This window comes from Arachis hypogaea, chromosome 17 (genome assembly GCF_003086295.3).
Source record: "Arachis hypogaea cultivar Tifrunner chromosome 17, arahy.Tifrunner.gnm2.J5K5, whole genome shotgun sequence".
Taxonomy (NCBI): domain Eukaryota; kingdom Viridiplantae; phylum Streptophyta; class Magnoliopsida; order Fabales; family Fabaceae; genus Arachis; species Arachis hypogaea.
The window spans coordinates 24,134,181-24,141,648 of NC_092052.1; the positions used below are offsets into that span (position 1 = coordinate 24,134,181).

The window sequence follows — 7,468 nt, forward strand, 5'->3', positions numbered from 1 at the left end:
TACTTGGGAAATAGACATAGATACACGTTTGGAACAATCCTCCCCCTGAAATGCTCTAAGCCTGTACGTGTAAGACTCAGAACTTTTGAAAAGTCTTATTATGATCAAGTCTCAAATCATATAGTTATTTATAGCCTTAATTTCGGAAATCATTTTATTAAAGATAATTAAGGCAAGTTTTGATTTATTGGATTTGAGATAAGTTATGATTATTATCCAATTTTGTAATTATTGGATTATTTTCTATATTTAAAGTATAAGGTTGATAGTTATGAAATAATAAGAATTTTATATGATTTGGATTAGATAAGTAATATTTTAAATATTATTACTGCTATTTTGGAAAATGAAGAAATTAAGTATATTATTTCTAATTTTTAGATTTGGGCATTTTATTGAAAATAATTTGTGAAATTGATGAGCAAATAGTATTTTCTATGTACAAATAGTGTTGGATTTAATTTGGGTTTCAATTACTATATTATTTCCAATTTTATGTAAAATTACTAAAATGTCCCTAACCATAAATTTTGAAAAAAAAGAAAACCCTAACTTCCTTTGCCTCAGCCGAAACCCCCCTTCCCCCAAAATAGTAGCAAACACACAAACCTTGAAGAAACGAGAACTAGAGAGGAAGAGATCAGAGAAGAGGAGAGGGGAAGAGGAAGGACGGCGCTGGTGGGCATCACTGCCGCCATGCCGTCGTGTTGCCGTTGAAGGAGAGGAAGCCGCGAACCATAGCCACAGGACAGAGGAGAGAGCGCGCGCGCAGGGAAGGAAGGAACCGCCTAGCTCGCTGCCGTCGCGCTACTCGGGACTGTCGCACTGCCGTCGCGAGGACGAGGGGAGACCGTTGCTGCTGTCTGTGAAGACACCTCCACTGCGAATCAGAGCTGAGGCGAGAGAGAGAGGGCTGCGAAGGAGGGAATCGCACTGCCCAGTCGCCGCCTGTGCTGCCAGATCCGTCGCGCTCTGCTACCACGAGGTCGCCGCCGTCGCCGCTTTGAAGGGAGCCACAGTGTCGCCATTAAGCCGCGTCGGAGGGGGAGTGCCATCGCCGTGCCTCCATTGTCACCGAAGACGCCAGTTGTTGCTGCTGCTTGTTAGAGAGGAGCGCAGGAAGCGGTGCTGTGAATAGGGTTGTTTTCTGCCACCATTGGAGTCCCGCTGTCGTTGATGCCATGGCCGCTGCACCTCTGGCCGCTGAGAACAGTTCTGCGACTTCCGGGACCACCGCCAAAGCTTCTGGCTACTGCTGCCGTCGCCGGAAAAGGTTGCCGGTAAGGATTTTAATTGCGGTTTCTGCCTTTTTGATTTTCGAGATGGTTTTGACGCTGTGCGATTTTTATAGTTGATCCACCAGAGCTTCTGGCCACCGCCGGAGCTGCTGTCGGGCCGGTTCAAAATCGCAGCTGCTTCGTGTTGAAATTCCGGTAAGAAATTATGTTTCGAAAGCCCTACGTTAGTGTCCCGTACGTGTATTAAAGCCCTTACGGTATTAATGTTCTTAGAGTTTAGTAACTGAGGTTGCTTGTTGTAATTTAGAGCTGTTTATGCTGCTGCGAAAATGTGTGGGGCTGTGCTTTGAAGCTGCCTTTGATTTCGAGTTGAGGTGAAAAGAACTTATGAGGCGTGTGGATTATGGATTTGCGTTTTGAGGTAGTGGCGCTTTCCAAGACAATACTTTATGTATTGGAATTATTACATATGGATACTGATGTGAGAAAATGTGTATTTGGTGATTGTATCGGCCTTATGTATTATTTGATTGTCTCGAAAGCTTATGAATGTTTGTTTGGCTGAACTGTTGTGCAGCTTTGTGAAATGTAATGTTTTAAGGTTGATTCTTTAAAGATTTGAAATATGAGTTTATTCCATTGAGGATTGGTTTGAATTGAGTCAATTGTTTTGATGATGTGAAAGATAGAATACTCTTTGGAATTCAGCCTGGTTTGCTTTCACTGATTTGGTTTTGATAAATGATTTGTTGCTGAACCGATTCTTTAAAGCTTTAGAAATGAGTTAAATCGGTTGATATTGAGTTGATTTTTGAAATGGCTTCCTTGAGATATGCCACTGAGGCGACTGTTGGATTTAGCTTGCTTTTGAATTGATTTCTGGTTTTGAGCTGTTGAAAAGGAATGAGAAACGGTTTAGTTGGGACCCGAACCGGGTGGCAAAAGTCCAAGTTTTAGGGGAGGTGCTGCCGAAATTTCTATAGAATCCGAGTCCTTATTTGAAATGTTAATTGGGGAATTTTGAGTTTAATGTCTTTCCTATCTATTTTGAGGATTGTGAAATTATGGCTTCTTTTATTACCTTTACTTAGAACAATTAAGAAAGCAATGAAGTTATGCTTTGAAAGAATTATTGAAAAGAGAATCATGATTTCTCCTTATTTTCCAAGAAGTACAGTATGTCTTTGGGTACAAGTCATTCGAAAGAGAATTTTACTTTGAGGCTGTTTTAAAAGGTAAAACGGGTTTATGTTTTTCTCTATTAAACACAAAGATTGTCCCTTGGGAGAGTTTTCGTGATTTTAAAAGGAATTGGATTTCGATTGATGAGCCTCATTATTTTGACGTTTTAAATAAGATTCAAAGTATCTTTTGAACTCTAGTTTAACACAACAAAAATGATTCTCTTATCAGTTTGAAACGCTTCAGATTTAATTATGGAATTGAAGCCGGTTTTGTTTAAGTAAAGGAAATGGTTTTGAAAGAAGTAAAGATTACGTGACTCGGTTTGGCTTAGATCCTATTTTCTTACTCAAATCAGAAAGCCAATGTTTTAATGATTTTAAATGAATTTGGCGAAATGAGATATGTTATTCTCCCCTAAAGACTTGGGACTCTGCCGAAAAACTTTGTTATAAAATTCCATTGTTGAATGGATGATTTTGAATGTTTCAAAATAAATCTTTAACTTGCCATGGTCATGGAAGTTTGGAAAGAGGATGCCGAGAGTGGCATTGTTTTCAAAGGGGAATTTACCTTGAGTAAAAGTGGCTTATGAGTCTGAGATGATTTGAGAAATGAGATCTTTAAAGCCAAGGCTGAAAAGAGTTGAAACTCGATTTCAAAGTGAAATGAATTGAGAAAATGATTTATGGCTTAAATGCCGACTTTATGAACTTAATGATGTTGAATGGTGGAAGTGCTGTTTTGTTGTGAGCCGGAATGGCTGTGTATGATTATACATATTGGTTGGTTTTGGATTGAACCGTGAGCCGGAATGGCTGTGTATGATATGAATATTGGCTGGTTCTGGACTGAACCGTGAGCCGGATGGCTGAGATGGATGTTGATCCATGGATGAGATTGAATGCATGTTTATGCTGAATCATTGATAAATGTGAATGTTGCACTTCCACTATCTGAGATATGAGTTTCCCTGGGTAGTAGCAGTGGCTAGCCACCACGTGCTCCAGGTCGAGACTTGATACTCTGTTGACCCTATGTCGTAAGTGTGGCCGGGCACTGTGAAAGGCCCGGATGAGCTCGCCCCCATAAATATTCACCAGTGATGGTGATGGATAAATATTCACCAGTGAGGGTGATGGATATGGATCATGATTATGATCAAGTTTATGATGAGTATAACTCGAGTTGGGGATGCACGACAGAGGGACAGTCCAATGGTTATCTACCAGGACTTGTCGGGTTGGCTCTATAACCGACAGATGATATCATCAGCCACTAGGGACAGGCATGCATCATATGCATTTGTGTGACATTGGTTGGGTGTGCATATTATACTTGGTTTGCCTATGTGATTAATGGCTAACTGTTCTACTTGTAATAACTGTTTGTTTGTGCTTGAACTTCCTATTTGTGTTTGCTACTGGGATTCTGTTGGACTGTGGTGATTGGTTGATTGTTGGATTGTTTGGGCCTAGGGCCGTGGTTGGAATGAGATGAACCGATGGTTGATTTCGGTTTTATGTTTCTGATTTGGAATAAAATATGAAAGCCTATTTTGTTTCAGTATAGATAAACCGTTTTGAAAGGCTTTTGAGTTTTTGAGAATTGAATGGTTCCTCTTTCAGAAAAGATTTACGACTTTACTTCTATTGTAAACCGTTGTTTTTGAAAAGAGGCATAAGACGGTTATGAATCACTGGTGCGGTTATCTTCACGTATCCTATTACAGTAATTCCCAAAAACCCTCTACTGAGAACCCTTTCGAGGATGATGTTCTCACCCCCCCTACATTTTTCCCCTTTCAGGATATGGGCGCAGAAGTTACGAAGAGCTTATTTAATTGTTGTGATGCTCTGTATTGTTTTAGCTATGGTTTATTGTACCCTCGCCTTTATCTTGATATAATCTGTAAGAGGGATAGGAATTGTATTGGTTAAAGCTTGTAAATATATTTGTATATATATATATATATATATATGTATGTATGTATATATGGATGTACTCTTTATGAGTTTTGTAAGTTGTATGGTATCTATGGATGTATGTTATCGGATGAAAGTATTTTTGGGAGCGGTTTTGCGGTTAAAGTTTCAAACAGGCTCATATTTTAGTATTAAATAGTATAAAAGTCGTCGTAATGTCCGAGCTATCAGAGTCGCGCAGCCGGAAGTGCGAGCTTTGGTAGTTAGGGTGTTACAGTACGTCAAGTGAAAGCAGGAACCATTATGTAAATCATTTCGGGGGTTTACAGATCAGATCTCTTATACTACCATCGATCTGCTTTCTTGCTGGTCTTTCATCAGTTGCATCCGACACAGCTGAGGAGAAGGAAATCCCTGACTTACTTAAAGTCCCATGCATCCTTTCTTTCTTTGGTCAACAACTAGCACTAGTGGGACTGGGACAGGCTCCCGGGGAAAGGGAATTAAACTAGATCTTGGCAATGACACTCCAACAAGCTCGGCAGGGAGAGAAAGAAGAGAAGAATTCGCTCAGGTGAACGAACAGAAAGAAGAAAGAATCAAAAGAAGAAGAGACATTATTTTATTCAAATAGCGGGGTGACTACCCGTTGTAATTGTTATCAGAGACTGACGCATCCACCCGGATGTTCTATTAGAGTTAGAAAGACAGATGATCAAAGATCCTACTAGCTCATACAAGGAGAGAGCTCCAATCGAAGACAGAAATCTGCCATTGCCGGAGACCCGCGTTCGAAGTGGGGAGTCGCTTCGGGCCTGGAACTGAGGAAATTCGGGGGAAACTAAAGTTTCTACTTGTTTCTTAAATTATTACAACTAGTGCTTAGTTGTTATAAAAATTACTATTTTATTATGAAGGTTTGCTTATATAAAGGCTTCGTCTGTAAGTTATTAATCATCTCTCTATAAATAAAAATGCTTAGTGTTTGTTTAAGAAATTTTCTCTTATATTCTTATGATTGTTAGTAAGTTTAAGTGATGAAAAATATAGTAATATTATTTATGTGAGTGAGTGATTTTGGGACCAATATAGTGTGGGTATTAATGTATTATATTTATACAAGTTAAGGTGTCAATATTATATATCTAGAAAATATTTATATGGTAATTTGCATATAACCTTAAGTTTAAGGTGATATATGTTGAGTAGTAAATGCGATGGAGGAAAAAAATTAGTCTCGCGTCTAAAAAAAATGGAAAGTAAGGATATATAAATGAGATATTTATAAATCTAATATTTAAAAAATTTTGCGTTAGATATGGTTTTTTTTTTTTTTTTAATTTTGTATGCATTTACTTGGTTGAAAATATGCGCTTCATATATAGAATTGGTTTGGTAAAATTTTTATATTTTAAAATGAGACTATTAAACTTAGCTTTTAAAATATAATTTTATAAAAGTTATAATACCTACTTTTGATAAATCAAATTAAAGCTTGAGTTTAGTAAAATTTTTCATGGAGGTAAGTATTTTGTTTTATATTTGATAAATAAAAAAAATTACATATTTTTATTTATAACTTCTAAAAATTACAAGTGTTTTTAAAAATATTTAAGGAGATCTTTTTTAAAGATATATGTTATATATATCAAAATTAAACAATCTAATATAACATAATATATTAATAAAATATAATAACCCAAAAATAAAAACAAAAGATAAGTAAATAAATAAAATTATGGGCCTACTTTTTTTTTCTTTCTTCCAACCTTGATAACACACATAGAGACACTCTCTCGCCCTCATTTTAGGCAAAGAATTTGAAAATGATTCAATAACAAAATATATTTTTTAATTTTTTAATAATTATTAAATAGTTTTTATTTAATATTATTTATAAATTAATTTTTTATTCAATATTTAATTTAAAAATTTATTTTTTATTTTATAATTCTTATTTTATTATTCATCATTTATATTTATTAACAATTAGAAATAACAACGAAATAGATATTTTATTAATAGTGACCTCTATATGTTTTGGCAATGTGAATTAATGAGTTTTTTTTCTCTTAATCTGTTACATTTGTAAAAATTAAAAAAATCATGTTTGTTATTAATTCAATCGATTTATTTGACACCAATCGATTAGTAAAAACTGAATGGTGTCAAAAAATTGATAGAAATATAACACAACCGATTAAATTGTGCACTAAAATATAAATTTTTTTATATTCAATTGATTGAAAGTACAACACAATCGAATAAATTTTGCACGGCAATATAATTTTTTTCTTATTCAATCGATTGGAAGTGTAATACAATCGATCAAATTTTTCAAATTGATAAATTATAAATGATACCCAAATGCACAAGGTAAAATACAGATTCGTAGAAATAAATAAAATGGATCAATGTGATATTAGAAACAAAATCAATGAGAACCATGATTCCACAATTCTTTCAGTCATAACATTACGAGAGCCAAAATTTCCCCCACAGCGAATATCAAATACTGAAGAAGAGACATTTGCATGTTCGAAGATATTTCCGAAGGGCGTAAAGGTCCAAGTATCGTCGGAGTCAAATTCATTTTACCACCGCTCGAGTTAGAACTGCCATCAAAATTCAATGCCCAAAATAATATAAGATTTCTTTAAAAAAGGGTAACAATTATTCTTGAATCAAATAAACTGAAGCATGTGGATGTGCATGGATTAAGATTTTATACCTATTTCTATGTCCAAATTGATAATTAAGGAGATTGATAAACGATTATAATTGTAGAATTGAGTAATTAAAAAATAAATTGATGATAAATTATATACCAATTATTAATTTTAGTATTGAAAAAGATAATATTAGTGTATCTAAATCAAAATAAAATTGAAAAAAAATTGAAGATAAAATTTTAAAGATAAGATAGATGAATAATAAAATAATAATTTATAAAATAAAAAATAAATTTTAAAATTAAATAATTGATGAAGAATTAATTTATAAATAAAATTAAATAAAGACTATTTAGTAATTATTAAAAAAAAAATAAAAAATATATTTTATTACTGAAACTATTTAATAGTCCAAACTTTATTAGAGCATCAAATTTCTTGTCCTTACTCT

General features: G+C 34.5%; 1 long non-coding RNA gene across 2 annotated transcripts; it reads left to right on the plus strand.

The window, feature by feature from the left end:
* Positions 1 to 551: 551 nt before the first annotated feature.
* Positions 552 to 4,481, plus strand: LOC112765450 (uncharacterized). 2 transcript variants are annotated; one of them, XR_011875782.1, is made up of 4 exons: positions 552 to 1,280; positions 1,352 to 1,433; positions 1,546 to 1,659; positions 4,229 to 4,481. It is a non-coding gene; the product is annotated as an uncharacterized lncRNA (long non-coding RNA). The 2 variants fall into 2 exon arrangements; XR_003183781.2 differs by lacking the exon at positions 4,229 to 4,481 and having other exon boundaries at positions 553 to 1,280; positions 1,546 to 1,900.
* The last annotated feature ends 2,987 nt before the right edge of the window (positions 4,482 to 7,468 follow it).